This window comes from Triticum aestivum, chromosome 5A (assembly GCF_018294505.1).
Source record: "Triticum aestivum cultivar Chinese Spring chromosome 5A, IWGSC CS RefSeq v2.1, whole genome shotgun sequence".
NCBI classification, from domain to species: Eukaryota; Viridiplantae; Streptophyta; class Magnoliopsida; order Poales; family Poaceae; genus Triticum; species Triticum aestivum.
In genome coordinates this window covers 65,809,586-65,819,124 of record NC_057806.1, presented here as the reverse complement: position 1 = coordinate 65,819,124, position 9,539 = coordinate 65,809,586, and positions in this window count along the sequence as shown.

Below are 9,539 nucleotides of genomic sequence, written 5' to 3'. Positions count from 1 at the left end.
TCTCCGATGAGCTCCTCCTTCCTCCTCTCCGGTGAGCTCCTCCTCCCTCCCCTCCTCCCATCTCCTCATGGTTTCTCCTTCCTCCTCTCCGATGCTCCGGTGAACTCTTCTTCGGCGACCTCCTCCTCCTCCTCCTCTCCGGCGACCTCCTCCTCCTCCTCTCCAGTGAACTCCTCCTCATCCTCTCCGGCGATGTAGGCGAGTGCCTCTCTGGTGACCTCCTCCTCCTCCTCTCCGACGAACTCCTCTCCGGCAAAAGAACACGGCAAAAGAACGTACAAGATCCAAAAACAGGAACAAAATTTGAAATAATATCGTGCCAAAAAACGAGCAAAAAAACAAGCAAAAAATGGGTAAAAAAATCACGATCCAGATCCAAATTCAAAATTCAAAAATAGCAATGGCGCACGATGGGGGTTAGACGGTGCGCCATTACTATTTTCCCACCTTCAAATTTCAAAAATACTAATGGCGCACCGTGGCCTATACTAATGGTGCACCACTGGCCTATACTAATGGCGCACCATGGCCTATACTAATGGCGCACCGGTGGTGCGCCATCAGTATACCAGATACTAATGGCGCACCAGTGGTGCGCCATTAGTAAAAAATACTAGTGGCGTGATACTAATGGCGCACCAGTGATGCGCCATTAGTAGGCAAAACTGGTGCGCCATTAGTAGCCCTTTTCCTAGTAGTGTGGAGCTGAGCTGAAGCAAGCCTTTCCGCTTTATGTTGAGACTGAAGAAGTCAAACTGATTGAGGCAGCGACTGCACAGAGGTTGTCTCACACCTGCTGGTGAGTAGCTTCAACTCACTGTCTTCATCAAGACATGACCTTGGGGTCATCTCGTTGTCCTCAAGATGGTTTGGCTCACTATCTTTCCTAAAGTTCTACCTGGCATAAGAGATACAACTCTGAAAGAGAAACAAGGAGACACGTAACATGTTTCACAATTATATAAGCAAATAAATGGGTGTGTTCTGCATAAGGAACATGTTTTTACAACCACAATTTAAAACTGGTAGTTGTTGCAAACATCCAATCAGATGTAAACAACAGTGGAGGAAATGATGCCTATCCAAATCTATACTAGAACAAAGTTTGAAGCCTTGAGAAGGATGAACTTGTTGGTGCCGCCTCTTCTTGCAGCGCCACTTCTTCTTCCTCAATCTACCTCACACAGCTCTCTCCTTTCTTTGTTTCCCTCAAGAACACACAAGAAGGAGAAACTCACACACACACACACACATGTACCAAGGAGGAGCCTAGAAAGCTTTGCCCAGAGGCTCTTCCCCTTGGTGGATACGCTGGCTACATTGTTTCTGCCTCAGCCCTCTCGGCCTTTTTCTCATTGCTTGATATGCAACATATATACAAGGGGATGGCCTCACGCATGTGCTAAATAGCCGAAAGGTTCAACCACTAACTCCAGGTACCGCACGCCTAGGTAACTACCCTGGAATCCCTCCCAACTAACAACTTATCCATGCAGTCACTAACTAACCCGTGCATGCATTTGACTCGACTAAACACAATATTGTTGTAGTTTGCACGCACACTCGCCACGACCCGGCCACCAAACGGCCACATGCATGGCTTATTGCCATCACTCACCCTCTAAGCCATGACATCGTCGTTGTCGGAGTTGTTGCAGCTCCCATCGTCGATGTCGCCACGACTGTGACCCAGCCCGCGGACCCGACCTGGCGCAACGACGCCGGTCGCACCGTGCTCCGTCACGACTCCGGCGACACACTCTGAGCTCCTTCTGCACCGCGACACACGCTTGGCGTCCCTCGGCGCCCCGCATGTCCCGCGCACACCCGACGCGCCCGACCGCAATAATGCGTCCCGCACGTCCCGCGCGCACCCGACTCGCCCGACGAGCCCGACCGCACCAGTCACTCACCATGCGCTACCTCCGCGTCCGCCATGGCAGCCGCCAGCGACAAACGCCGGAAGGATGTAGCCGAACTCGAGTACGGACTCGAGCACAACAGCGACATACGCCTCCTCCAACATCAACCGCATGCTCGTACGCACGCCCGTGGTCCCGATGCGCCCGACGCGTCCAGTGCGCACCCATAACACGCACCGGTCGCGCCCAGCTCGCCGCCGCGGCTTAGTGCCCTGCACCGTTGCGGCCTCAACCATAGTACAACAACTCCATGCCGCAACGCCGCGCCACCGCAGCCTCTATGCCATCACGCACGTCCGCCGCGGTGTCATGCCACGCGCCTCCATGGTTGTCGCGCCGAGCCGCCGCGACCTCTGTGCCAGCACGCAGGTCCTCCGCGACCTCCTCGTCTCCGTGACCACCGTGCTCTTCGCGCGCACAACATCACACCTCGCAGCCGCAGACTCGCCGGGCGTCGCCGTCGCCAGGCGCTCGCCACGCGCCGCAGCCGATGCCTCCATGTCAGCCGCGCACGCCCCATCCGCCGCGCACGCCCCGTCCACCGCGCACGCCACCGCACGCCATGGCCGCCCCTCGAATCTTGTGGCTCTGATACCAATTGTTGGTGCCTCCTCTTCTCGTAGCGCCGCTTCTTCTTCCTCGAGCTATGTCGGTGTCAAAACTGGCGGACCCGGGTACGGGGTCCCGAACTGTGCGTCTAAGGCGGATGGTAACAGGAGGCAGGGGACATGATGTTTTACCCAGGTCCGGGCCCTCTTGATGGAGGTAAAACCCTATGTCCTACTTGGTTTATTCTTGATGATATGGGTATTACAAGAGTAGATCTACCATGAGATTAGAGAGGATAAAGCCTAGAAGCTAGCCTATGGTATGATTGTCGTTGTCCTACGGACTAAACCCTCTGGTTTATATAGACACCGGAGGGGGCTAGGGTTACACAGAGTCGGTTACAATGGGAGGAGATCTACATATCCATATTGCCAAGCTTGCCTTCCACGCCAAGGAAAGTCCCATCCGAACACAAGACGAAGTCCTCAATCTTGTATCTTCATAGTCCAACAGTCCGGCCAAAGGTTATAGTCCGGCTGTCCGGACACCCCTAATCCAGGACTCCCTTAGTAGCCCCTGAACCAGGCTTCAATGACAACGAGTCCGGCGCGCAGATTGTCTTCCGCATTGCAAGGCGGGTTCCTCCTCAGAATACTTCATAGAAGATTTTGAACACGAGGATCGTGTCCGGCTCTACAAAACAAGTTCCACATACCATCGTAGAGACAGAGTAACGTTTTCACAAATCTAATCTGCTGATGTATTCACGTGACATCACACCACAGCCAAACCTTCATTCGAATTGTTTTTTACTGTCCCACCTCAGCGCGTTTTGCGAGGCAGTTTCCTTGGCACGTCTTGTCGAAGCAGAGACCGTGTCCCCTTATCACGGGATTCTCATCAATACGGGCTTGGTAACCCAACTGTGCCATTGATTACGACGCTTGAGGGATAAGCGAGTTTTACCAGGCTGGTGGGGACGCATAGTTTCGTCCGCCCATATAAAGGGATAAGGATTCACCTTTCATCCACGCCTTCTTCCTCCTTTGCTCATCCATTTTCGCACACTCGAGCTCCAGCGCCCAAGCCCGCATTTCCCACCTCAACCTTCTCCAACCATGTCCGGAGCGGGAGGCAGGTGGATGGTCTCCTCCGTCATGGAGGGACACATCAAGAAGCTGAGGAGAGCCGGATACCTTCCCGACGACATCGCGCACCGGCTCCCAGATGAGGGGCAGCTCATCCCCACCCCCAGGCCCCACGAGAGGGTAGTGTTCCTTACCCATTTCCTCCGCGGACTGGGATTCCCTCTCCACCCATTCGTCCGGGGGCTCATGTTCTACTATGGCCTGGATTTCCACAATCTGGCCCCGAACTCTATCCTCAACATCTCGGCGTTTATCGTCGTGTGTGGGGCCTTCCTCCACATCAAGCCCCACTTTGGCTTATGGCTGAGGACCTTCAATGTCAAGCCGAAGGTAGTGAGCGGCCGCCAGGCGGAGTGCGGAGGCACCATGGTGGGCAATATGCCCAACGTCACATGGCTCGAGGGCACCTTCGTGGAGACCATAAAGGTGTGGCAATCGGGGTGGTTCTACATCACCGATCACTAGTGCAGAACCGGGCAATAGCACCGGTTCGTAAGGCCCTTTAGTGCCGGTTAGGTAACCGGCACTAAAGTTTGGGCACTAAAGCCCCCCCCTTTAGTACCGGTTCAGCACGAACCGGTGCTAAAGGGCAACCACGTGGCACGAGCCAACTCCGGGGGCCGGGAGCCCTTTAGTACCAGTTGGTAACACCAACCGGTACTAAAATGTTCGGGGGGTTTTTGGTTTTATGATTTCTTTTTCATTTAATTTTGTGTTTTCCATTTTAATTCTTTTTCGTTTGCTGGTATTTTACGGTACTACACATTGTACACGTTATGCATATATATATAAATATAATTTCTAGTAGAACCAATCATATATATATCATCAATGTCTCACAAACCACCATATTAATTTACACATACACACATGTATAGCTATATACAATTTCTCCTACATATGCATGTTGCCTTTGGAGCCAGTGGCATTAGCCTAATTGGTGCCTTCAGAGCACGATGACAATTGGAAGTGGTTCGTGACCTGGTCGATGGGGGCGGTAGCGGGTAATAGTATTCTCCCTTCGGATTTATGACATGGTCGAGCAAAAATCCCGCTATTTCCTCTTGAAGTGCTTCTACACGCTCCGTTTCTAGGAGCTTGTCCCGCACCTCTTTGAACTGTTAAGAAGGAGATCAATATGCATGTGTATTAGTTGTGGGACTAGATATCAATAATGGTGTAAAAATTGTGAATAGTGTTCTGACAAGCGTACCCATTCCTGTCTTTGAGATCTGCTCCTTTCGGACGCCATCATGCGAATGTTCTCGCAAACGCAGAATGCACACAGATCAGTCCCCTGCGCCTGCTTCAGGGCCTTTATTACGAGAATGGAATTTAATTTGATCAGATAATAATTAATCAAGCATGATAATTAAAGAGATGGCAGCTAGCTAGCTAGTACTACTTAATTACTTACCTTGGGTCGAAACCATTTCAGCTGTCGTTTCCATTTGCCTTCCGTGACGCTGATGAACCTTGCCCAAGCCCTCCCCACCGACAAATAAAATGAATAAAGGGGTTATTAAATAGTTCATATCATGAAATGACAAACTAAATAGGCCGAGATATATAGTTAATAATGATTGAAATTACCTGTTGACTATCCCAAACAAGATGTTATAGTCACTATTTGCTTTGAGTAGCGAGTACAGTATTTCAACTGTTCGGGCGTCAACTTTAATGATACACAAGATCCAGTGAAATCTGCATGCACACACGTTTGCATGTCTTAATTAAGCGGGCATATGTAAGCAAAAACATGTAGCTAGCTAGTAGGCAAAAACAGAGAATTTGTAGTACAAGAAAGTGTGACTCACTTGAAGTTGTAAGGAAGTAGTATATCTTCATTGTATTTGAGGCGTTCAAGAACTCTAGCATGCTGTCCTCTACCTGCTTTTCATAATGCTTGTTTATTTTCCATGTGTATTCATTAACGGTGTTTGGGTCAATGAACCCAATGCCATAGCGTCCACCTTTTCTCATTTCATACATCTTCATCCTGCATAATACCACAGAAAAGAATATAGTGAGGATAATTACAGGTAATGATTGATCAAAAGGATCACTACAGCTAGCTTGAGACTTAAATTACAGAAAGAAATCACTTACAGACAATAGCAACTGACGATAGATTTGTCGAGTGCGTCTTGATTGTATAACTGAAACAGTTCAGAATACTCAATGGGCACAGGTTTCTCATGGTAGTAATGATCCTTCTTGACTTGCACCATGAGGGACTCTCGATCGGCTCTCTTGGTAATGTCCATGTACCATTGATGCAATTCATACATTCTCGTTGGGAGCTTCTTGAAAACTTCTGGCTTGACCAAAGGTTGGCCCCGGACATATTTCCGTTTTATTTCCTCCTCTGTAATCACAGGCATGTCCTCGATCTCGAGGAGTTGTCCAACAGTAATCTTGAGTTCTTCAGCCTGCATTATATGCTCCTGGGTTATTACCACATCGCCCACCTCGAAAACGTAAACTGTTTGGCCACAATAATATTGGGCGCGTGTACTGTCACGTGTTGTTGGCGGCACAACAAGCGGGGGGATCGATTGCGCCGCCTGTTCTCCCAGCTGGGCAACGGTTTCCCCGCATTTTTTGACAGCTGCTTGTTGTTTGCTCGAGCTCGAGCTCGCCTCCTTCTGTAGACGTTGTCGATGTAACTTCCTGATGTGGCGCTCATAGTCTGTGTCAACAGGCTTAGGAGCTGGTGGTTGAGCCATACGAATTAAGTAGTCAACTACTTCCACATGCATTTTCTCCCTTGGCGACGGTGGCGGTTTCGGTCCAAAATGGGCAACGACTTCTGCCCGCACTATGGCATTGGTTTGCTCCTCGGTCCTATCGTAAGCCCTCACAGGAAGAGGAGTAGTGAGGTTTGGACCATATTTATATCGCTTGCCTCCGCCTGTACTTCCTGTACTATGACCTCGACTCGTACCGCTACATACCATAGCTGCGGGGTGTCTCTTCTGTGATTCCTGAGGCGGCGGAGATGGCTGACGGGGCTGAGTTGGACGAGGAGGAGTGGCCTGAAGCTGTGCCGGACTTGGAGGAGGAGTGGCCTGAGGTTGTGCCGGACTTGGAGGAGGAGTGGACGTCTGACGCTGTGTCGGACTTGGAGGAGGAGTGGCCTGACACTTTGCCAGACTTGGAGGAGGAGGAGTGGCCTCACGCGTTGGTGGACATTGAGCGGGAGTCTGCTGACTCGGTGGCGGACTTCGACGAGGAGTCGGGTGACGTGGTGTCGGTGGCCTTCGAAAGATGATGCAATCCTTTCTCCATAGGATGACATGATGTATGGCCTCTCCCAATGTGTGCTCGTCGTCACCTCTAGGAATGTCAAGCTGTAGCTCCGAATATGGGTCCACCACCTCATCAACCAAGAAACGAGCATAGCCCGCTGGAATCGGGTTGCAATGGAAGGTTGCCTCGGGGGAATTTGAAAAAGCAACGGCGTCCGCCACCTTCATGGATATGTTCTTCATTTTGAAGTGTAGCTCGAAGTTAGTGTTCTCCGTGATGTCATCCACGGGGTATCTATCCAGCACTACGTCGCCCCGGGCGGAACCGATGCTGCTTCTCGGCATGGATGGGGCGCTGCGATCCAATGCTGGATCATCCGCTAGCTGCTGCAGCTGCTGTGACCCCCTTTGCTGGCTAAGTGAGTCGATCTGCTCCTGCTGCCTCTGGAATTTAACTGCCTCTTCTATTGCAACAAGTATCGCATCGTCGACTCCGTTCAGACATGCCTTCGTCGAAACATTGCCTGTCTTCGGGTCCAACTCCCCCCATGCGCATAGAACCAAGTCCTGCACCTGGGGGGCTAGCTCTTAGTAACCGGAGTGACACTTGCATCCTCCATCTCTTTCTCAGACTTATCCCACTTAGGCATTGCCACCGCGTAGCCACCTGGCCCCAGCTTATGGAACTTATCCTTTTTTTCGGCATTCTTCTTGTTTATTCTCGACCGTTCCTTAGCTAATTCTGAATCCTTGAATTTCACGAAATCGTCCTAGTGAGCACTTTGATTCTCTAGTATCCCCTCGAATACTGGAGTCTTCCTTCCTCCCTTGACGTACTTCTCCCACGTCGTTCTCTTGTGGTTCTTGAATGCAACCGCCATCTTCCTAAAAGCAGCGTCCTTGACTTTTTGCACATCTGCTTCTGTGAAATGATCTGGTAGGGTGAAATGTTCCATGAGAGTATCCCAAATCAGTTTTTTTTTATTCTCGTCGACAAAAGTAACATTTGGACGTGGCTTTGCTGGCTTTCTCCATTCTTGAAGGGAGATCGGGAGTTGGTCCTTCACAAGAACTCCGCACTAACGAATGAACTTGTCCGCAATCTTCTTAGGCGCTAATGGTTCGCCATTAGGTTTGAATGCCTCGATATTGTACTTTACGCCCTCCTTCAACTTTTTGTTCGGGCCTCGTTTCGTCCTTTTGCCTGAAGATTTGCTTAATCCGGATGGCTGAAAGAAGAAAGATCGATTCGTTAATATATCTTCAACTCATTTAAAACATGCGATGATCACCAGATTCCTGCTTATATAAATATATATACCTCGCCGGTGTTTGTTGTTTCAGGATCAACATGTTCTTCGTCGTAGTTCATGACTTCATCAATTCGGTCGTCGTGATCGAATATCATATCACCCTCTCCGGTGTTGTTTAGAAATTCGGAGCTGTCAAAATCTTCTTCGTTCTGATCATCATCTGACCCGCGTATGATATTGAACATGGTCTGTTCTCTCTCTCTGTCGGTATTGTCCGCCATAGCTTTTATTTAACTATGCCAAAAGAAATATAAAACAATTTAGTATAGTCTCGAATAATAGATATAATCTCGAATACATCGTCTCGAATAATAGATATAATCTCGAATACATCGTCTCGAATAATAGATATAATCTCGAATACATCGTCTCGAATAATAGATTTAATCTCGAATACATCGTCTCGAATAATATATAATATTGAATAGTACATCACTGGCTCATAGCTGAAGTGCGGCGCAGGCGGTGGACACCCAAAGAGAAGGAACCCTCACATGATCATAGCTGAAGTGAGATCCCTGAAGAAACTGCCAGGTATTGGAGAACCTGTCGCCCTCTAACGCAACCATGTAGCGATGGACGTGCTCGTCCTCCTCCCTGACACGACGACGTACCACCTCCGGCAGGGCCGGCTCCCTCTGCACCGAAACTGGCCCACGCGAACGCCACCAAACGAGATCAGGGTCGACAACGGGACCCGGGGCCGGGTTCCTCATCAAGCGGCGTGCCCCTCCAGGCAGCACCTCCCAATGCCAGCCCAGCGGAGCCCAGTCCCGGACATGGGTCAGCTGGACGTCGTCGCGGATGTGTCGACGGCGAGGATGCGGGCCGGGCATCGTCGACAATAAATACTAGCTATATGCCCACAAAAAGTAACATTTTTTTAATGATTGGATTTTGATAACTAAAATTTCTAACATTTCTGTATAACACTAATTATGCTATCATTGCATATGTCAAAATTCTATATGCTATTTCATACTAATTAAGCATCTAACACTAAAAACAGAAAACACAACTTTTATACATCCATTAAAAAACTGAAAAACAACATTATATAAAAAAAAATTCCATACTAATTAAACAGTAATTATATCCATCTAACATGCATTCATACATATATACTAGTGAAAAAATAATAATCTAAAAAATCTAAACTAATTAAACATACAAAATACGTATATACTAATATAAACATGCATTAATTCATACATATGTACGTGTGTGTGTGTGTGTTCATCATGCTTGTGTGTGTGTGTGTATGGGCTCGGGGAGGGGCGGCGCCCATGGTGGCCGCTGGGGGCGAGGGAGAGGGGTTAGAGGGGGAGAGCTCACAGCTGGGTGACGGCGACGGCC